This window comes from Dermacentor andersoni, chromosome 3 (genome assembly GCF_023375885.2).
Source record: "Dermacentor andersoni chromosome 3, qqDerAnde1_hic_scaffold, whole genome shotgun sequence".
Taxonomy (NCBI): Eukaryota; Metazoa; Arthropoda; class Arachnida; order Ixodida; family Ixodidae; genus Dermacentor; species Dermacentor andersoni.
In genome coordinates, this window is record NC_092816.1 from 80,001,936 (window position 1) to 80,025,631 (window position 23,696).

Genomic DNA, 23,696 nt, shown 5'->3' on the forward strand with positions numbered 1-23,696 from the left:
GCGCCCTCGCCTCACCCACGCGCCGCCTCACCCAATGTCCTTCGTAGCGAGGCATTTGCGCCACACTTCGCTTCGTTTGCAACGTGCCGCACGAGATAGATTGTCTGCACGAGCCAAATTATCGCCAAATAAAAACACGTATACAGCTGCATTAAAACTTTGCGTTAGGGAGTACCATAATCATTACTAATATTTTCCGATCATTGCATTATATATGTGTAGAACGAGCAAACAAATTGAAATCGCAAGTTTTCCTTTTTTTTTCTTTACTTTTCAGAAATTTTCGGCGCTTATATATATATATATATATATATATATATATATATATATACTTTGCGATATTTATTTATTGACGTAGGTATCGCGGCTCGCATTCACAGATTGAATGCCATCGATAGTGACAGCAAAATATCAGCGTACACGTCACTCTGTCAACACTTGGAAGTACCTGCCATTCAAGGGTATAAAATGGTCACCGTTGCTCTTTGTAAGCATAGCTCTCACCGAAGTCACTGAATTAATTTCAAGAATGATTTCCTACAAGGCTTTGCGATCAGTCATTTTTGCCGCTGCAATACTTCACACGATGTAAGTAGCAATCCACCCCAGGAAGATATCGCACCGGTCCCTTACGCTATGGGAAACATTTACCGTCTTGCCGCCTTTCGTCTTTTGGATTATGGTATCAGGGGGGCGAACCTTCTTTGGAGGAATGCGTACGACTATTCTGTACCCGTTATCCTGTTACGGTGCCCTCAATGTATACAGTGCCGCGTCTGGGCCTACGTTGGGGCATTTGCGCTATTGTGGTGTTACAAATACATCTGAAGGTAACAAGGTAGCTTGTTTATGGCACGTTTGACTTCCTACAAGGTTCCCGCCTGCGCACAGAAAACCTATGGTTAGACGCGTGGGGGCACTAATGCTGCGTTTGGAGATAGGCGTGTTAAAAAATCGAAGTTCCTCTTTTACAAGAAACAAAAAATAGCTAAGCACTACTGCGACAAGCAAAGCGCGAGAGCAAGCCCTATACCTTGAAAGGCGGTGATGTGTGCAAAATACTAAAAAAGGACGGTGCTTTCTCTAAATAAAAAAAAGACGTGCTTGGTGTAACTGGGGAAGAGATCAGGGGGAAACGCGCCCACTATCTTAGGTTAAAATAAATATATGGATGAAAGCATTTTCAGCGAAAACATTTCTTGAAAACATAAATCTGACTGCGAGAAGCCTTGTTAGGAATGACATGCCTAGAGAAAAGGTCCCTCCACTTCTCATGTAGGGTTCGGATAACTTAATAAGCACCTTGGCCATGTGTTTATCACACAACAGAGGGACCCGAACACCTGTTCGTGGTGAAAAGATCAAGCGCCTGTTAGCAGTGTGCGGTGCTTATTCGTGATAGAGCATGCTTCTCTCTTTAAAACTGTTGTTACACGGTACATTTTTATCATTATAGTTACCCTAACTACTAATGTTAGTAGTAGTAGCAGAAGTATTATCATTAATATTGGTACGAAAATATTATTACACGGCCTAACGTTGTTTATATACGCTAGCCAGATGATTACTGTGGTATATATAGGTTTACTTAGCTTTCGAGGTTTGAGGTTGAGCTACCGAGGTGCACAGCGGGTGACGGTATCGGACGTGCAGCAGTAAATACTGTGTGGCTGACATGGCTGGCGGACAAGGCTCGCGTAATGCAGTGTATTCCGAGGCGTAACCAGTTGTAACAGCCTGAGGGTCCAAATTATATAAATCAACTTTCTCGCAACATATGCATTTCAAGAATGCACTAGCCTTCGTACGAGAAAAAAGACGCAAACTTGCAGCCATAGACTGAGATGACACGGTGCAGGTACGTCGGCTGATTAGCAGAAGAGGGATGCTAGTCTCTTCGCGCCTACTCTCAGTTGCTGATCAGCAAATGCTAGGCACCGTCTTAAGCAGCACGACCTCATAAAGCGACAGTGAAAACAGCCCTTTTTTCCCTCTGTTGTGTCCTTGTAGAACTAAGAGCACAGGCTCAGCTGATAGCATATGCGCGTTATATGGCATTTAATTCACCGCCTTTATCTCCTATAAGAGCGTTCCACTTTTATATTCTAACGATGGCAATCTTTTCTCTCTTTTGCTTAGCATTCTCTGCTTCGGTGAATCACCATTTGCGCCTCACGCTGGGGATCCGAAGTGTGGTGAAGAAAAGGTAATATGCACTTGATTTACCAAAAACTATTTTGCGGTTGCATTGGACATGTTCGGGCGAAGCATGATATGCTCAGAGATTGCCCGATATTCATGCAGCGCAGGCATAATATCAGTTCGAGTGTAAGCTTTCTAATTCGTGCTAAATAAGTAAATGTTATGACAATTAGGTAACATGAACTCATCAAAACCATAACTCCCTCCGTGTTAGGTTAGTTACTGAGCGACGAAGGGATTGCGAAAGTGCGCCACAATGACTCGGCACAATTCATGAGAAACGAAAATGACGCTTTATCGTACATTCACACGTATACACAGATGATCCTTAGCTGTGACATGGCTACATTTAAACTAAGTGTCAATTTGTACACCCTGAGATCATGTGTGTTTCGAAACAAATGTACCTAAATGTATTGTTATTTACCGAATAAAGGTACCGGGTCATGGACTGCGCAGCATAGACCAATGATTGCTAGTGGCGTAACCGCATCTGAGGTAGCATATTTTCCTAAGGTGGTCCTAACAGAGCAGTGACACTAAGAAGTCACTTGTAGGTGGTAACATAATGTGTAAATGTTTCTAAAATTACATATAAAGCGACTTTCCATCTATCTTGCGCGCTATCAATGTCAGTTTGCGTAGCCTTGAATCTGCCTGCTCAAAAATGAACTTTTTTAGGAAAAAGAATATTTCATCACAAGAGGAGGTAATTTGTGATCTTTGCTAGATCGTCACAGTTCTAGCAAAATGCATGTAGCGTCGTGATTAGTTTCCCGGCATGAACATTTTCGTCCAAGCCGAGGTAAGCTATAATATGTCTCATTGCTGTCAAAATGATATTTTAAAAATTCAAAACGCTTGTCTAATTGAAGAAAAGATAGAATATTACTTAAAAGAAAGGAGATGTGGCGACGGTAAGGTAAACTGTAGGCAAAACCCATACCTTGTTTTCATGATAAATCCAACTGCTCTTCCGCTTGTCCCAGCGGTCTGTCCTCAAGTAGTGAAATCAATAATAGTATGCTTCTAAAGCCACCTGAAAAGGGCTCGTTTATTGAATAAGACAAGGGGAATTTGCCGTCGTAGTCAAGTACAGCAGGAATCACCTACCGCGCCATCAAGAACGAACTCTATGATTGTGCAGTGGTTCCGCTGAAATACTAGCAAAAGAGCTCCATTTTAGAAGTGTCATGTTTAAATGCAACAACACATTTTGTTTATCAAGGCGACTGGCTTTTTCAACAATTTTACTGTCTGGTGTCTAGGAACCTAAAAAGACCTAACGTGTGTGACCTCTCTGCATTTTAAGAACAATTAGCGCTGTGGATACATTCAGTAGGCAAGATACAACCTTTGAATAGGGATTCCGCTTGACAACTTACACATACATAGTATTCTGCATCACTCTTATAGCTAGCCTCATCATCATCATCATCATCATCATCATCAGCCTGGTTATGCCCACTGCAGGGCAAAGGCCTCTCCCATATTTCTCCAACTACCCCGGTCATGTGCTAAGTGTGGCCATGTTGTGCCTGCAAACTTCTTAATCTCATCCGCCCACCTAACTTTCTGCCGCCCTCTGCTACGCTTTCCTTCCCTTGGAATCCATTCCGCAACTCTTAATGACCATCGGTTATCTTCCCTCCTCATTACGTGTCCTGCCCATGTCCATTTCTTTTTCTTGATTTCAACTAAGATATCATTAACTCGCGTTTGTTCCCTCACCCAATCTGCTATTTTCTTATCCCTTAACGTTACACCTACCATTCTTCTTTGCATAGCTCCTTGCGTCGTCCTCAATTTAGGTAGAACCCTTTTCGTAAGCCTCCAGGTTTCTGCCCCATACGTGAGTACTGGTAAGACACAGCTGTTATAAACTTCTCTCTTGGGGGATAATGGCAACCTGCTGTTCATGATCTGAGAATGCCTGCCAAACGCACCCCAGCCCATTCTTGTTCTTCTGATTATTTCGGTCTCATGATCTGGATCCGCGGTCACTGCCTGCCCTAAGTAGGTGTATTTCCTTACCACTTGCAGTGCCTCGCTACCTATCGTAAACTGCTGTTCTCTTCCGAGACTGTTAAAAACTACTTTAGTTTTCTGCAGATTAATTTTCATACCTACCATTCTGCTTTGCCTCTCCGGGTCAGTGAGCATGCATTGCAATTGGTCACCTGAGTTACTAAGCACGGCAATATCATCAGCGAATCGCAAGTTACTAAGGTATTCTCCATTAACTCTTATCCCCAATTCTACCCAATCCAGGTCTCTGAATACCTCCTGTAAACATGCTGTGAATAGCATCGGAGAGATCGTATCCCCCTGCCTGACGCCTTTCTTTATTGGGATTTTGTTGCTTTCTTTATGGAGGACTACGGCGGCTGTGGAGCCGCTATAGATGTCTTTCAGTATTTTTACATACGGCTCGTCTAGACCCTGATTCCGCAATGCCTCCATGACTGCTGAGGTTTCGACTGAATCAAACGCTTTCTCGTAATCAATGAAAGCTACATATAAAGGTTGGTTATATTCCGCACATTTTTCTATCACCTGATTGATAGTGTGAATATGGTCTATTCTTGAGCAAGCTTTAGGGAATCCTGCCTGGTCCTTTGGTTGACGGAAGTCTAAGGTGTTCCTGATGCTATTTGCAATTACCTTAGTAAATACTTTGTAGGCAACGGACAGTGAACTGATCGGTCTATAATTTTTCAAGTCTTGGCGTCCCCTTCCTTATGGAAGCTAGCCTAGGTGCATAAAATGGTAGCACAATATTAATGCAACTGTTCTTGTTCTAATTATTATGGTCTAATAATTTTTAAGGCCGGGGGCGGGAAGGGGGTATTGCGCAAGAAAATGTTACGTTTTCTGAATTTTAAAAAATAAACGAGGCCTGGTGAAGCCAGTATTAATAGAACGATCTATGTACATAAACCGTTTTCCTACACTTTTAACTATTATCGTGCCCAAATTTCCTAATGAAGTCAAGTGGGCTGGGTTGTAACAAGTGCAACCCAGCCCAAGTACATAAGGAAGCGTTGTATATTAAAAGCACCGAGGAAGTAGGAGTAAGCATGAAGTTTCTTGGCATGCACGAGGCTCTTCGGACAGTGTGACTGATCGCTGTAGAGCCTCTAAAGTATGGCTACCTAATTGACGTAGCTTGCTCCACAGCGCAAGATCTCACGTGTTATGCCTGCACTACACCCGCGAGGGTGATAATTTATGGTACTTTTGCTCCAATTTTGCGTTTATTTTAGCATAGTTGACGTTTTCAAACAGTGCAAGAACACGAAACAAATATACGCATTTGTGAATAGCGTTTATTCTATTGGAACACCCAATTTCATAGGACTCTATTCGGTTCAAAATTATTGGAATGTTTTGAATACTCGCCCATGCCTGCATTTTTTCAGCGCGCAGCACGGCATACACAAATCCACCGCAACTGGCTCATACGCGAGTTATTATGTCGAGAATTAATAATGTGTTGTCACCGCACAAAAAAAAAATTTGCTGACCCAAAAATAAGAGAACTTATGGTTCCGAAACCATTGGTAATGAAAAAAAAAGAGAGCCCAGTGATTCCCATTCATTACAGTGGCTGAATGTGTGAACCATTTTGTCTCGGAAAACAATTTCTATCCCTGCCGTCCATTAGTCACCAAGCCTGCAGCTTTCTAGAATGTACAGCGAACGGAAGTGCTCGCCGCATTGGGACAAGACATAAGGAGCTCCGAAGGATGAATACGTGACGTTTACGAGTCCTCTGAAGCTTTCGCCAATGTTTTGTTTCCTTTACCCACTCATTCTTCACAACACCTGCAGAAACTGCGGCTTTCTGCGCCGAGGCGACGCCGAGCGCTGCTGTCGTAAACATACGCAGCGCAGGCCAGCTGACGTAAGCAATGGAAGCGTCGCCTCGCGACCAAATATGGCGCCGCCTGAGGGAGCAGAGCTTTGATGTTCACAGGATGCGGTGCACTGCATGCATGCTGCTAGCCTTTGCATTTTCCATGCTTCTCAATGAACTTGCAATATTTTAATGGTGCAGGGTGCGCCATTTTTTCTCACACGTAGTTTCTCAATCTCGTAATTTCTGGAGAAATTCTACATAAATAAGAAAAAAATTGGTACCGCGGGCATGGGATTGATAATAGCGCGGACATGACATGTAAACGTCACCATAGTATACTTCCTTTCTTATATGTGATAACTGTCTAGTCGTTTATATCAGTCAGAATATAAATAATCAACTACATGTAAAGTAGTAGGTTAGTAATGTAAAACTATAAGTTGCCCCATTCTTGCAAATTTAAATCAATCAGAAAAGTTAGAAACGTAAAGCTTGAGGGCTTGCACCATTCCTTGCAAGAACTTGCGAGCATTTTGTCATCATTTTATTTAAAAACGTAGATTACACTTTTATTCTAAAATAAAATATAGATTAACACATTCTTCATATTTTTTTCTTAATAAACGTTCACAAATGAATTGTGCATATTAGCTATGCTCTGTGAGCGTTATCTTATGTCAGTGACACTGGCTCTGTCCTGTACCCTTTGAAACAAGAACGACAACCCGGCAGATCATCAGTAGCAACTTTTCCCATAATACCGTAGGTGACCTGCGCTGTGCAGCCTTTTGCATAACGCGAATCCTGCTGCCTGCTCAGGTAATTATAGTTCAAAAAATAACCAGCTCTCATCATTCCCCACTTTCGTAGCAGCTAAAGCCTGCCTCGAAACAAAACGAAGGCCTGTGTAAATAAGAGAGCCGAAGGATTGTCATTATGTTTCAGGTGAACGAGGACTGCGAACACACACGGAATCTTGCAGCATTGCTTACTCTGGTGCATTATCTTAAATCATTTATTGTCGATCTCTTTTTCAGTGTGGCGATTACAACAATTTCACATGTTCTAACAGCAGTTGTCAATGCTTCTACACGGATAACCAAACTAACGGCGAGTGCATTGACATGACGGATTACTATAAAGAGTATGGGACTAATGCTCCACAGGCAGAATAGACACCAAACACAACGGAAGACGTGTTGTTTGCTACGCCGCAGCATTTTGATTGAAATAAAGCTGTGATTGTGATCCAGCGAAGGCACTCATCTGTATACGTCTAGTGGGCAGGCATACGGGTTCCAGAACTTGCCTTGCCGCAATGGCTACCGTAATCCTCCACAGGTGTTCAAACACGGCAGGAGGGCTGCGTTCTTTGGTTAACCACTTTGTCTAAAGAACTTCGTGTAGACACACCGGCTGGTACCATCTGGAAATTAATATTTTCAAAATAAAACATTCCACGCAGGTTTTAAGCGCTCATTGGAGAGCTTACACTTGTCTACATCCACCCGAGAGTGAAAGAGAAATGTTGCGGGAAAGGTAGGAAGGTTAACCGGAGAGATTTCGTATTGCCACGCTTCAATAGGGGAAAGATGAGGAGAAATGAAATATGGAAAGAATAGACGAGAGATAAAGCAAAGGCATGAAAAATAAAGGAAATGGGGAACATGCGTGAGGACAATTCTCTTTAATGGGCGGCATTACATCTTCTACTAATATGACATGCTAGTGCGAGTTAAAGACAAACACTTTCATGGTGTCTATCGATCCCCCTAACCTCCGTTACAAACTCGGGGCAAGAAAAATTTTCAACAAAACATTTAGCGGTGTGCGATTATTCGAAACTTCCAAATAACGAATCGAATAGCGTCCTATTTGATTCAGTCTTGGAATAAAATTGTCATTATTTTGAAATGAAAATATTTTCCTCATACACTCCGATTATCTCAAAGCGACAGCTGTGCCAATATAGGATCGGAGATAATGCACAGCAAATGTTCGCCCCCGTGGGCGTAGTATAGACATAAAAAAGAACTTGTGCAGCGTAGCGCGCTACGTCACTTACGTAGCCATAGCTACTTATATTTCACATTTTACACGCAGTACCTTTGTTAGCATTATTCCGGGGGGCAGAAAATTCATAAAAGGAAATACGCAGTCTTGCGGCCAACCAGATCATGTGTGTTAACCAATTCCATTAGGCAGGTTTCTTGGGAAAAAGGAATTTCTAAAAAGATACATCCTGGGTGTGTATGGCCAAAATTTATATCTGTGATCCAAGCGGGAGGGCAGACAATGCGCTGGTTGTCGATATTCTGAAGCATTGATTCCCGTTTACTTGTTATCAATTGAGTAAAATAATTTAGGTCTCAGATGACGTCTTCGCTCTTTAAAAGATTGCAGACCTCTCTTGATGTCTCTAAAACTTTCAGATCGATCATAATTCCCCAGAACAAATCTGGCTGAAATAGAAGGAACACACTCAAGTTCATCAATGTGAACCTTGTATAACGGGTCCCACACAGGACAGGCTTATTCCAACATGTATTCCATGGGCAAAGACTGCTCTCTTCTAAACACAACCGCAACCTGTGAATGAGGGTAAAAAAAAGCGGTTTGAAGAAATCGCTGAAAACACTCAGTGACTCTAAACCAGCAGTGACTGCTAAACCATCATGGTAGATTTGGCGGACTGATTTTCTCGCTACCAAATGGTTTCATATATGCTTCCAGAACCTCTTTTTATTAGCAAAGTGAGTAGTCAAGTCCTCATAATACATTTTTCTAGCTTTTCTCGATTTTATTTGATAAATTGCCGTCAAGTCCTTCAGTATGTCGACGTTATTTGGAAATTTATTTGGCGGTGTAGAAAGAAAGTCCTCGTACATATTTTTGGTAATCCCAACAAGCGGCCCATTATTCCAAAGCTTCTTCCTCTTGTTTAACTTATGCTTGAGATGCTCGAAACACAACGCTGAATGTGATAAGTAAAGCGCTTCTGAAACATTTTGCATGGTTGATCCATGCTTGCCTCGTCCGCACTACATTAAAACGACGGAAATTGATTTTCAAGTTGTGTTTATATGCCATCGTAGTTCTGTTTACTGCAGTAGCTTGAGTTAGCTTACCCGCAAAAGCGTTAATGTTGTTGATACCAGGAATAACACCCGATTTGGTAATAACATGAGAGGTAGTACAGAACAACAAATCGTGAATGTTGTTACCTCGCGCAGGCTTTGAAACGTACTGCACGAGCCCACCCATCTAGGTCAACTTTTTCAATTCGAAATATGTAGCTGCATTAGGTTTTAAAACACAGGCGCCGTTAGTCCACTTAGCCTCCGCCAAATGGAAGTCACCCGCAAGAGCTAGACAATTTTTAGAAAACTTCATGGAATTTTTTTCGGCTGACGCACACCGCTAGGCTCAAAAATGAGGATGTTAAAAGGACAAACAACAAAACTAGAACGGACAGGTCCACACTCTGCGACACCAAACGGATTCAGTTTCATTGTTGTGAATAAAGATTTCCTCGAACACAGGGCGATCTCTCACGAGAATGAAAACACCAGCACCATGTTTTGACCGGCCTTTCCCATATGCGAATACTACGCTGGAATATCTTACAGTTTAAGACTGCTTTATTAGATCAAGATCCTCACCCAGTGAATATGTCAGCATTTACTGACTTGATGCTGTACCGGGATCATTCGCACTCTCTGAATAAGGGGCCCTGTGATCCCGAAATAAACTACTTGCTTGGCACTAATGCTCCATTCCAGCTTTTAATTTGCACAGCCTGATAACGTAATATATGCTATGTACTTGCATAAGCTTGGTAACTTTAAGAATACTGGGATATGAACATCGTTTTATGTTAATTTCGCTAACAACTGTTCATTAGTCCAAAACCATTCGAAAATTATACCATGCTCGATTGGAGTCACTTCTGGAATTATTGGATTCATAAGAAATGAAATTTATTTCTATCGAATAAAAAATCACTATTCAAACACCCCCAAAACTGTTAGACAGGACACCATTCATTTGGGCTAGATGGTGCATACTTGAATAACAGAGACATGCGCACAATGACTGAATGTGTTAATGAAGGTGTTAGTGATACTTCCGTGACCCTCTACAAAACGAAATGTCCTATCTAGAACGGTTTGGCAGATGATGCATCATGGTTATTGTGCGCATGTCTGTGTTTTTCCTTATATTTGCTGATTTTTCGGTGAATCAAGATAGATGAAGTTGGCGCTTGTCCTGTGTCGTTCTCCCCACTTGTGATCGTCTTAGTTGGCGCTGTTCCTTCCTAATTCAACTATTAAAGGACCTTTCCCAGTTTCGGCGTCGCTGCCTTGCTACGGAGTGCTAGCTGTTTGCTGCTCTTGTGGTGGTCGGAATCGTGATGAATATAAATGTGGACATGTATACAAATGTTATATGCACTCTGAATAAAGGTGACACCGGACGGGTTGATATAACCGTTGTATGATTACCCAGTAGACGCACCTCTGTTCAGCATAAAAAATGAATTTCGACAGGAAATCTGAGCTTGTGTACATGTAATCTTGGTTCGCCACTATATGTTAAGCCTACCCCTCTGTTAATTGTAAAGTGGTTCATACTTGGCATTTTCTTTGTTTAGCTTTCGTTCCTTCAATTTAGCCATTCCGCATGTCCCGCTCAAGGTGTGCCTGTTATTGGAAAGTAATCTAGAAGGGGTGTATTCCATGCGGAGGAGGGCGCGATACCGTCACTTATGCTTCAGCCATGCGAAGAGCTGTTCGTACTTCATTTAGCGCCAGTGATAGAGGGAAAAGGCAGTAGACCGCCCTTTAGAGTTTACACGAGTTCCAGAAAATTACTCGAGCTGAAGCAACTTGGAAAATGGGAAGCTAATCAAAAGTCGCTGAACACATTACACTGTCGCCAAGGAGAACACAGAAGAGAACAGAAAACTGAGGGTAAGCGTTCATTGCACACGACATTCATCAGTCGAATACGACGCGTGTTGCTCGAGCACTCGCTCGTAAACACCGAATGAAAAATATCAGGCTGGATCGGAGAACTGAAATTGCAACAAGCACCAGCGCATGTCCTCAGCGGTGTGGCAATGGTACAACTCCTGTCTCATATATACGGGAGGTACTGGGTCTTAACGCCGGTGCCCCCGGAAACACTGGCTTTTAAGGCGAAAGCCGTTCTAGGCTCATGGTGAAGTTTGTGTCAGCAGACCTAACCGCCTGAGTGTCCGCCGAAGCGTCAGCACGCCATGTGAAGACAGATGAAAGACAGATTAAAGAATGAAAAAGGATTCATAACAACGGTTAGTGTATGATAACGTTATTATAGAGAGTGGTAGAGAATAATAATGACTAGTAATGACTAATAATGACGAATATATCTAACTACGTCTTGTAATGACGACAATTGATTAGAAATGACTGAGTAGAAATGTCTAGTAATGAGCAGTAAAGACTAAAATGACTACTAATGACTACAAAATGACAAATATGTCTAACAACGGCTTGTAACAACTACAATTGATTAGACGCGGCTAAAATGATTAGTAATTACCAGTAATGACTAGTAATGACTGAATTGACTTGTTATGACTAGTAATGGCTACGAATTGACCAATATGTCTAACGACAACGTGTAATGACTAGAATTGAATACAAATGACTAAAAATGATCAGCAGAGAGAAGTAGTGACTGACTAAAAGAAAAAAGAGAAAGGGAAGAGGCAACAACAAAGAGGTGAATGATAAGAAGAGGAAGGGTAGGCTTTCGCCGTTCACCTCTTAAGAGGAAGCTTTATCTCGCGCCCAACTCTGACGCGGCCTATTCAAATACATGCAAAATGCAAAAGCGTTTATTCTAGATAACCTCTGCAGCGATTTTAATGAAATGGGTTGCGTTTGCAAGAAAAAGTTAAATTCTAGCGACTGTTGGAAACGGAATTTCGATTTAGGGCCTGAATTTTGTAAAAAAAGATTTTCAAATATTGGACAGTTTGAAAATAATGGAAGCAGGATGTTTACTAATAAATATATGTGCGTCAAGAACACATAACGCGGTTCTGTAAACGGCATACATTAGGTGATTTAAAGCGTACAAATTGGACACGTCATCTTACATCTTGCATCAATTTGTTACGTTGTTTTGAAGGGTTCTGAGAAAGCTGTATTTCCATATTACTAAATATTCTGACATTCATGTGCACCATATCAATTTTCTACGCTTTAGATGTACTATTACATGCAATTGACAAAATTTACATATTATTTTTAGTTGCTGAGTTACGGAGTTGTAAACTTCGTAGTTTCGTTCTCTGAAAATTTTCGATTTTCGCCAATTTTCAATAAAATGTTGACGACCTAATTCAAAAATTCGAAACGAACTGTCACTAGATTTTAAGTTGTTCTATTAAATGCAACAAACCTCTTCATATTTGGTGTAGTGGTTGCCGAGAAAAACGAATACTCCTTTTACATGTATTTAGAGAGGAGCACCCGAGCTAAAGCTTCCTCTTAAGGGAGATCTTAAGACACCCCGTGATTTATTGAACGGGTAGAGATGTTCCTTGAGCTGCCTACTTATACGGGTTTTCGTCTGTTAATGGGGCCGTACAGAGATTTGCGAAGGTTTCATGACGGCTCTTCTGTCATGGCAACATTTAAAAAATGGTAAAACGGGCGCCGCTGGTGTGGGAAGCAGATGAGCGCTGCCGACGAGTACCCAGCGTTGTGCTCAATGACTGCGGGAGTTCGAGAGGCTTGCAATGACACCCATTTATTAAGAAGGTGGAGGCGAGGGGTTCGCGGCACTACTTTTTGCTACCGCAGTGGTGGTGAACTTCCGAAACACGCGCCACGTATGCAGGAGGTCCTTGATTTGAAAAGGTGTGCCACCGAAGGTACACGTTTCTTTATAACGGGAAGAAATGTACCACGACCTGGCACTTGGTACACTGTGTGGCTTCTCATCTGGAAAGAAGGTCCTACAGAAATTTTTGGTGGTCTCTCGGGGGTCATTGTCCATCCAGAGCTTTGTCCAGTATACGTTATAGCACATTATTCTCAACTGCTGTGGGATCCAGGGATTTGCTGCCGCCGAATACCTAGAACAACACAGATACAAGCGGCTCCCAGCCCTGCGGTCAGCAACTACGGACATTTCAGATGCTTGGCAAGAGACTTACCTGATGCGAAGGTGGCGGAAAGGAACAGCTAGACGCATTTTTCTGAGAGTCATTTGGTGTTTTCTTCATCTTAGTTCCTACGCGGAATTCACAGCAGTCTTACTAACCTCTCCAAAACAATAAACACTTGGAAGGCTGCACGCCGGACCGGGGGGATGATGGTTCCCGTGTTAAAATCGGTGAATGTCCAGGGGTGGGGATCGAACCAAGCAGGTCCCGGAGCCCAGCCGGGCGTTCAACTCACTGGATCACGACTGCGGTGGAGTGCATGCCTGTATGCCACAGCTATCACACATCATAACGTTAAGCAACAGAGATATCATTTCGGCGGATTGGCGCTGACAGCAACAACGTGCCATCAAAATTCATCTCCTGCGTGCGTGCTCGTACTATGTTACCCCTGAGTGCGGTAGAATCGCATTTTGGTGGCGATATTTGCGGGATGTCATTTGTACAATCCCTGTCTATCCAAGTGCAACGCAAACTTTGTATTGGGGGAGTGGCTAGTACGGGTCGCAGAGGTTTAGATAACATGTCTAAGCTGGAAGGTTAGATCTCATTGCATACGCCCTTTTACCCAAGAGAGAGGGGGAGAACACTTCCCAATCACTCACAAACCGCTCTCATAGCATTGAAGGGAACGCGTCAAGTCCTATTTGTAGAAGTACTTTTTGTAGGCTTCGCTTAACCAAATGCGCTGTAAACACGTAGTGCCCTATCTTGTACGGGAATTTGAAAGTCACACTTCAGGCCAACATAAGGAAGGCATTCTATTATCGCTCGGCATCACATCAAATCGCATACTGCGAGTTCCACTTGACAGACCTCAAGAAAATTTAACCCTCAGTTTTTCTTTTTTTTAGAATTGTATAGTGACCAGCTGCAATGCACTTTGTGAGCTGTCTCAGTACCGTGGTCAGCCTGAATATTATCCTTAGTGTCATCGCAGGCAGCCAACCTCTGAAGCGCAATTTTGCGGTGCATATGCATGCCTTCGTGGAAGACAGTCGAGTTTTGACACAATAATGCCCTGACGTAACTGCTGCCCAAAAGCACTATCAATGTCTGGCTGATCGATAATGTAGGCAACAGCTCCATAAGGCGCAGCGTCCTTAGTCAGCTCAGCGGCAGTGGTGAACGTCCTATGGTTGAGTCTGGCCGAAATTTTTGCTTTATTAGATGGGACACCGGTGGTAGCCGACGAGTAATCAGGTGCATTATGAATACGTTATGAACCATCTAGTCTGCCAAAATGCAATTTTTTCTAACGGAGTCTGATGTTTCTGAAAAGTTGTTTTAATCGAATCAAGCGTTTTATTTACATTTGTCGTTTACACATAAGGTTATGAATAAATATATGACCAAAACATATTCATAAATCCTCAGCCCCCACCTTTCTTTTCTTTTTTGCCCTTCATTTCGAACTTCAAACTTCATTTCGAAAATTGTGGAAGAGAAAAAATAATAATATCTATAAAAATAAAAGTGTGGAGACACATAGATGACAAAAGCAGCAACGAAAAGAAAAAGAAGTGAGGCGGAGCGGAAACCCAAATGCCTCAATGTGCGTAAGAAAGCAAGTAAACAATGTACGTAAGCCACCGTAGAGTGTAAACGTGTAGATTGCTTCTGCACTTTTTTTATAGCTATGGTGAAATTCACTGTACGTGCGGGTAAACATGTTACAGTCCGCTTTTGACTGAGATATGAATGTGACGAAGGTGCGTATCCTAAGTTTCGTATATCTGTGTTTAGAAAGGTAATGAATATATCCCAAACATTGCCACACCTGCTTCAATAAACCGCCACTCTTTTCCCATTGTCCCACGTTACGTGGGTTATATACAGTCTTGTGGCCTCCTAGCTTAGGCTTAACACTTCTACGATCCCTTTAAAACTACAGGCGTTAATTACATTATTTTAGTATAGATTAGAAGTTGGCGCGCGCTAAAGCTGCACTAGATATACTATTACAACGCGAATAAATTTCTTGTGCAGTAAAAACCTACTATAATTGTGATGTGTAATGTCGTGCTCAACGCTATTCTTTCATTTTCAAAACAAAATGAAAGGATACTGTTGAACAGGACAGTACACACCATTATTATGTTGTGTAATTCACAGTTTTTTTCATCTATTGTTACCTAAGTACAGTGCTCAGAGTGCTCCCTTGTCACACCAGTGCAAAAAATATACCCCCCCCCCCCCCGGAACATTACAAAGGGTCGACAATGTGCGTGTGGCTCCAATTTACAAATACACCATTATGCACGAATAGTTGTTTATTCTTCAGCATGGGTACACCCGTATCACCTTTGTTGCGTTATTGCGCATAAATTTATCACTTTATCATTGTCGTGGTGCAGTCACAAGGTCAGCATGCCCTGATTTCTGAATTTCACGCACACGGTACCAAGTGGGGTATACAGTACTGCAATGAATGGTCGTGGCAAGCATTCAGCCGACATTGTGTTTAGTCAGAGGGTAATGGCGTTTAGTGACGGGTCTCCTGCACTTATTCGTGGCACGTCCCACAGCACTCATCCATGACCTAACCTTTGTATGAAGGAGACTTTCGTCCTCAGCATGTTGGTCGACGGATCTGTAGATTCGCGCTAACGAACACCTGTCAACTTACGTTCAGTTTAACTGGTTCCGCCACTCAGCTTCGTGTATAGTACCTGCAAAACAGGCTGGCTTTGATGTAAGGCGTCTGTCGATACCGGCTGCCAGCGCATGATCTCTCTGTCCGACACAAAGGTCATTCTTGCTTTTCCTCTGCGTCATAAAACCGGGCAAGTGAATGTACCGAGGCGCAGACCATCGGTGAACACACAACATGAGGCCTTTTGCGCAAACCGTCGCGGCGCACAGTGGCTATACAGAAAAACATAATGACCGTCAGAGCTTTCGAAGAGTCGCCCGGTTCAGCGATATCTTCTTTGAAATTTAAGCAAGCTTTTTGGACTCACCTTTTACCGTCTGTAGGTAGCTGGGTCAGGTATAAAAGACGCAAAAACAAAATGTGGGAAGATATGCTCTCCGCGCAGGCTTGTTAAGGCGTCATCGATTTTAGGAGCGTTTGCAGGACTCCTGTAGTGAAGTGTTTTCTATAAAGCAATATATTGCAGTCTGAGTGTACCGAAGGTTAAAGCTAGGAAATTACAAGCTTTTATCTCGAGCCTTAATTTGTGATGTCACACTTCCGTAACGGCACAGTTGCTTCGACAAATATTTAGATAAAGCACTGTCTGTTTTCAATTCTTCAGCTATTTACCAACATTATTTTTTTTTTGCACCTGATTGAATAAAACCCATTTTAAACGAGTACTTTACCATTGTTACGTAGTGTTGAACATGTCGCAAAAATATATAGCTTATGACTGCTCCTTACCAAGCTTTCTTTACGTGTAAGGGCGCCCATATGTTTCATCTAGTTTTTACCATTGCGGGTTAAGCAATTGTCCACGTGGCGAACGCATCATGACCACAATCTGAAAAATAAAATTGAAAGTTCCGGAAGCCTGAAGAGAGTGCACCAAACTGCCTCCCCAGGAGCCCTAAGAGCATAACAGTACACAATTTTTAGATCAGCAGACGAGAATTCTGAAAGCTACCAAGAATCTATGGGCGAATAAAAAGTCCGCTCTTTGTTATAGAATGTTTGCACAAACTTCTACCAATATTTTTTCTTGCGCATTTTATGAAATCTTAAAGTATTTTTCTAGCGTTTCCCAAATTTCCGGAAGGAAATGTTCTTTTTATTGTATTTTACACGGTTTCAAAATTTCAGGAAATCTCGCATCCCTACCATGAACCCTAACAGGCCTCGGAACATATAAGATAGCCTGGTGAACATCTCAATAGAGATGTTGTGCAAATAGAAACACTGCAGTTAATTAGTGTGATTGTAAGCGCTCGAAAATGACACACGCGTGTTTTCTAGTGTACCGGGAGAAGTAAATGATGGAGAGAGTATAAAAACTGAACGAAAGAGCGAGTTGTTTCAGGAGTGACGTCCGTGGAAAAGATGATTTCCTTGAAAGTAAATGACCTATTAGAGCATTCGACAGTGGTAAACAGCCTCTACACGGTGTTATTTCTAAGTCTCCCGCGTATGAGGAACATGGTATGGATATGTATGGGATGTCGCACGAGTTAGGTCAGACTTTTTAACTACATTTCTTTGACTTCATGCTTTGACATACCATTCTTTGGTCCACACGTCATTTGGAAAACCCGTTTTCCGGGCACCGTGAGCCGTTCTATTAACTTTTGGGTAAGCGACACGGAGACCACATTTGCTAGAAAAAGCTTACATGTGCGCCAAAAACTGTGCGCCAAGTACGATGTTTGCATATAATGGCTGAATGATCCGTTTTATCACAGTCTTCAGGCGTTCACGAAGCACGTAGCAGCCTATCCTGTTACGTTCAGAGTGCCGAAGGCGGCGCCAAGTCTATATTTCGTGGAAGTAAAAGACAGCTTATGAGTGACGTGTAGGAACCATTGGTCTATCAGAAGTACTGAGAGCGTTTTTACTTAATTCTTTATTACACTCCGTGCAGGAGCGTTTTAGCAAACTTAATATGCCCGTGAACGAAATGTTACATGAAACGAATTTGCAGGAAATGAGGAAGCGAGGGTCACATACAAGATTAGACGATTTAAATAGGTAGGGTTCTTATAGAGGGCAGAGAGGGTAACACAGGTGGGTGAGGCAACGACTAAAAGTGCATTAGCAGCAAGGGTGTAGAATTGAAAAGGTATGCTATTAAATATCGGTGGAGAAATGTGAGGTAGACGACCGCGTGTCAGCCGGTAGGCGGGCCACCCTAGATTTCTTTTTTCGTGGAAGGGGCCTGGATTACGGGTCGGGAGAGGGGAGAGGGAATATCAGCCCGGCTGGCGGTAACTGAAGTATCGCCTGTCTGCATAGCAGAATAAAACAGGTGGCAGAAAATGGTACTCGTGGAAAAAAAATAGGCAGAGACACATAAGACTGCGTAAGTGTGCGAACGCGAAAGCAGTCTCATTGGCTTAATGTTTCTTTACCTGCGTTCCTTCTACGCGCAAGTTATCGCTTGCGGTCTAAGTGCGCCTCGGTAAGGCCAAATGAACAAGCGCCAAGTGTCTCAACGCGCTGCTTTGCCCGCGAAGAGTTGATAACTCGAAGGAACGCTCGGTGGCATTAGGCAACTTGGGCATTAGGGCATTAGGGCATCTTGTGCGTTAGGGGCGTCGGACACCTAGCGTAAGAGCTGAGTCACAGGCGATGTCAAAGGGATCGTCGTAACTATGGCACAGCGAAATGACGGCAGACACTGTGGTCCGGTTTCGGGCGAACAACATCTTAAAGGCGTCGTCCTCTATTTCCTCGAGGATATTCCTGATCTCGTCGGCTTTGGGCATTGTTGCGTCGATTCCGTTGCACAGATTAACGATGACTTCGACGTAGCTGGTTCACTGGCCGCCTAGCAACTGGGCGCGTTCGCGTAGGCGCTGTTCGGTCTGAAGTTTATAGACAGCAGGGCTGCCAAGGACTTCCGTGAGGTGGTTCTTGAACACCGACCAATTCCGGAGGCCGGATTTGTAGTTTCAGTACCGTGATTGTGTAAAGTTTCTCAAAAAAAAAAAATACGTTAATGAGCGTTGTTCAGTCGACAGATTACTTGTTCGCGCTGAATCTTTAGAACGTGGCGAGCCAGTCCTCGACGTCGTGATCTCTGGTACTCGCGAAAATCACAGAATCCCACTTACGAAGTGCGCGGGGACGAATGACAGGAGACGTCGTGGCTGCAACTGACGGGGCTGGATCGTCAGGCATCCTTCGAAAAGGCTTGTCGGGACGATCCGGCATGCGCCGCGATGGTAAACGAGTTTGGCTCCGAAGTTCGAGCGCTGATGCAGTCGTACCCAGCACCTCAGCCAATTGCCAAGGTGCCTCTTGACATTATATGCAAGAAGGAAGAAGTCGAACTCCGTACGCAGATTTCACCCTACGAGCAGCCAGAACTGGCCCCGTACGCATGCACTGGCCGTGCGACTTCTTCATCGTTGCATTTTTTCGATACAACCTCCATCGTAATGCGGCCGCCATTGCCACGAATGCTGTGTCATGAATTAAGTGGATATGTTCCGCTCTTCAATGACCATCTCGCCAACTTTCGTCAGTGAGTTTGTGCCACTGAGTGTGCACAAGCGAGGGCACAATTCTCGGAGTGCGCCGACACTGGCATGGAACGCTTGTTGGTTTGGAGGCCACGCGTGGGCTTCTCGACACTGCCGCTGGATGGCGTAGCGTATCCAGAAATAAGCGAGAGCGAGGACCAGATTGCCGCATGACGCATTTCTCAGCATTTTCACGCGCCGGTGCGTGATGCGTATGGGAGGGTGCGCACTCAGGCTTTCTGACGGCGGCGCTCAGTGGCACCGAGTGTTCTTAACGAAGCGCGAAAGAGCAGTCGCGCTGTAGTAGAGGCTTCATACATAACTCGTTTAGACAGTGGCAATAGGTTGTGCTGCTCAAATGTTTAAATGCTAACGCATTACCGTCGACAGTCACCGTAAGATGAGTTCTGCCGCAATTTTTTCATCTCGCTCGTTCGAAGGCCTTAACTGCCTGCCTTCCCTGTATTTTCAGTTGCTCAAGGACGCCGCCGCATCGCCGGCGCGGTAGTATTGAAGTGGAAATGACAACGCAGATGGAAATAAAATCGACATATTGTATGTCTTCTGCTAGCGGCTTCAGATGGTCATGTTTTCAAAAGATGCAACCTTCCGTGTTCCATACGTGGCTTTAGCACAGAAACTACATTCATGCCGGCTTCCGGCTTGCAGCAGTATATGAAATAGCCGATATATTCTGTATCGCGACCGAAGAAGGCATTCTGCCAAGAGCCTCTGCTTCTGTTAACTGTACACTACGTGTTTATGCCCTTGCCGTTAGTGTAATATACACTTTGTCATTCTGCCTATAAGCTTTTTCGCTATACACAGATATTTGCTGAAAAGAGCGTTGCGGCGTGTACAAAAGCTTTTGAGAGTATCTACTTATACTTCATAGAAACATTGCCCTTCAGAATACTTCCGACCAAATTTTTAATACAATTCAAAGCAAGTGGCTTTCTTTCGTGTTTTAATACAAGAAAGCAACTATTCTCTTCTGAATTCGAGAAAACATATTCTTCCTTATGTGGGGAAAGCACAGTACTATAGTAGTATTTTGAGTAGTGTGCGTTTTGAGTAGTCGCGAGAAATAAAGCTTCTCGCGATTCACTGCTCCCCATGTAGCGTTGTGTTATATAACACGTCACTGCCTACTGCCACGCAGTTAGAAGGCGCGTGCTTGGAGCCACCTGGAAAGAAGAAAAAAGAGGATGAAATAAACGGAGGAGGACTGAGTAATGTCTCTATTGATATCGTACTGAGTGCTATGCACGATATAACATAACTGGCGAAGAGGATTTGACAGCCCATGTGATACCGCCTTGCCCTTCCTCTGTTCCTTTGATTTCTGCGTATCATCCTCTACGATGGGCATTTCGGAGCTACGAACAACACCCCCGTTCCTGTCGTAACCTGGACACCAGGTCATCCCCTAAGAGCAATGGATTCAAGCGCTCAAGAACTACATGGTGGCGTTGAGCGCCTCCGATCTACCTGCCATGCGTCGGAAGCCGACTCTGCTCAACTGCTTGGGCTTGGAAGGACAACCTATCTTCCAGACTCTCACGTCGGAGGACAACCCTCGCTTTTTGGCTTCGAGCGCTGCCGGAGGGACTCCTGCTCCCGGTGAGTTCGACAGCGCAATCGCGACACTTGAAGGTCACTACGAGGAGCTCTGTCAATGTCACTGCACCGTGTCACCGTTTCTGTCGACGTGCACAAGCGCCAGGTAAGAGTGCGTCGATTACGTCACCTCGCTACGAGGGCCCGTAGGAGCGCATAATTTCGGTGACTTGGCGGACGACATCATACGCGACCAGCTCATAGAAAAAACTACGAGTGAATGCTTGCGTAAACGCCATTCTACTGGAAGAGTTCTTTACGCTTTCTCGGGCGCTTACTATTATTGCAACACAGCATGATGAAGCGACTAGAAAAGCGAGAGAACTTGCACAACATGACGGTGCAAAAAAATAAAGCACCAGTGCATCACGTTAAAGACACAAACCCTTCAAATACGAGAGAAAAGCACTGTAGCGCGTGCACATGCTATAAGACGCGAACTGAAAGCCGTCCAGCTTTCAAAAAGCAATAATGTTGTGGTTGTGGTTCTCTGGAGCATCTAGCGAATAGCCCTCACTGCAAAGCTAACACACATAAATGTCATAGATGTGAAAATACTGGCCATTTTCAAAAGGTTTGCAAGTCTCTCCGGAAGTCTGAAAAAAAATTCAGCATGTCACGGAAGACGACACAGATAGTGCTGACATGGACTATCACATAAATGCTTGTCACATCCTGAGCCGTAAGAAGGGAATTTATGCGGCTTTGGAAATTTAAGGAATTTCTGTGTCGTTCCTGATTGACACTGGATCATCGGTTTTAATCCTAGCAGAACTTTACCGACGTCATTTTGCTACTGTATTTTCTCTGACATCAACATCCGTCCAGTTGCTCGATTATTCTAAGTCAGCTATTCCTATAAAAGAATATTTCATTGCTACAGTTTCATTTCGTGGCCGATGAACTTCTACTCTTCTGTACATTGTGTCTGGACGAACATCCATTCTTGCTTTATATGGTATCGCGTCTCTGGATATGGAGATTCAAGGGTCACCGCTCAGGTGTCTGCTAATGACGCAAGAAACTTCTGTGCTACCTCCTGAATTACGTTCCAAGTTCGAGCCTTTGTTTGAAAAGCCATTGGGACCTGTCAGAGGTTTCATTCACAAGGTTGGAGTTCGTGTGTCTGTTCAACCAGTGGCTAGCAAACTGAGACGTTTACCACTCGTCATTCGTGAGCAAGTCTCGGCACCAGTACAAAAATTAGAAGCTCAGAAAATCATTGAGCGCGTCGATTCTTCAGAGTGGGTCTCACCAATTGTCGTAGCAAGAAAAAAAGGATGGCTAGATTCGCATGCGCGTATACCTACGTGAGCCAAACAAAACCACAGTAGTTCAAATGCAGGTTTTCCCTTGCACAAACCAAGGATCTTTTGAACATATTGGCTGGTGTGCAGCCATTTTCCAAGCTAGATTAAGCTTCTGCATACCATCTGTTAAGACAAAGTCCAGAGAGTCGTGATAACGCACAACGGACTATATCGCTTCAAGAAGGTTTGCTTCGCACTGGCATCGGCACCGTCAGTGTGATCCTCAAAGAATGCAAATGAGACTCATTTTACATTGACGACATAATCGTGCATGGACGCTCCCGAGAGGGTCATTGTTCAATTTGCGCACTGTTTGGAAACGACTCTGTGTTGTTGGCCTCAGGCTCAAACAACAATGTGTTTTTGACGTGGCAGAGTTGACTTTCATAGCTCATGTTGTCAGCATCAAAGGCTTATTCCCACTGATGTCATCTATCGAGGCGATCACCAAGGCGCCATCACATACAAATATCAATGAACTTCGCTCAGTGCTGGGACTTACAAGCTTCTACTGCAAGTTCATTCCGCAGTTCTTTTATGTTGTAAAGCAAATGCGTGCTTTGCTTCGAGGAAATGCGCCTTTCCCTTGGAATGCGGCAACACAAAGCGGCTTGGAGTAGCTGAAAACGCTGATAACATTTTGCGAAGTTCTTCGTTCTTCACGTTTTTGTTCCTCAGTTGCCTGTGTACGCTCAACTGATGCCTCAGGATATGGATTAGGTACTGTACTGCAGCAGGATAACGGGGCATCACTGCAAACTGTCGCGTTTGCCTCACGTACTTAGAAACCGCATGAACGGAAGTACTCAGTTGGTGAACGTGAGGCCCTTGCCTACGTCTGGGCCTGCGAGCACTGGCACGTTTACCTGTGAGGCCGCCTCTTCATCTTGCGCACGGACCACGCCGCTTTGGTTACACTCCTTTCAACGAAAGGCAGAAGTCACCGTTCGTTAAAAATTGCGCGCTGGACATCACGGTTCCTGTGCTACAATTACATCATGAAACCAGGAAGGGTAGCGAAAACGTCGTAGCTTACGCCCTCTCCCGGCTGCCTTTATAGAGTTTCATCAGCGATGCACCCGAAGAACAACTTGTACCTGGCTTGTCCCCAGTAGTTACCATGCAAAAGCTTCCAGAAGCAAGAGCCGCCAATCAGGATATCTCTCAAATTAAGCAGTTTAGCACTACACTCTGGCCTGACAAGGAATTATTGCCAAAGAGCTGCTCCCTTACTTTCACGTGTAATCTGAACCTTCGATTGTTAGCGACATTCTAGCCGGGTAGACAAGATTGTCGTGCCTACAACTTTGACCCGCCG

At 43.8% G+C, this 23,696-nt stretch overlaps 1 long non-coding RNA gene across 1 annotated transcript; it reads left to right on the forward strand.

Moving 5' to 3' along the window:
- The first annotated feature begins 501 nt into the window (after window positions 1-501).
- LOC129387671 (uncharacterized) lies at window positions 502-7,321 on the forward strand. Its single transcript, XR_008614863.1, has 3 exons — window positions 502-588; window positions 2,140-2,206; window positions 7,102-7,321. It is a non-coding gene; the product is annotated as an uncharacterized lncRNA (long non-coding RNA).
- The last annotated feature ends 16,375 nt before the right edge of the window (window positions 7,322-23,696 follow it).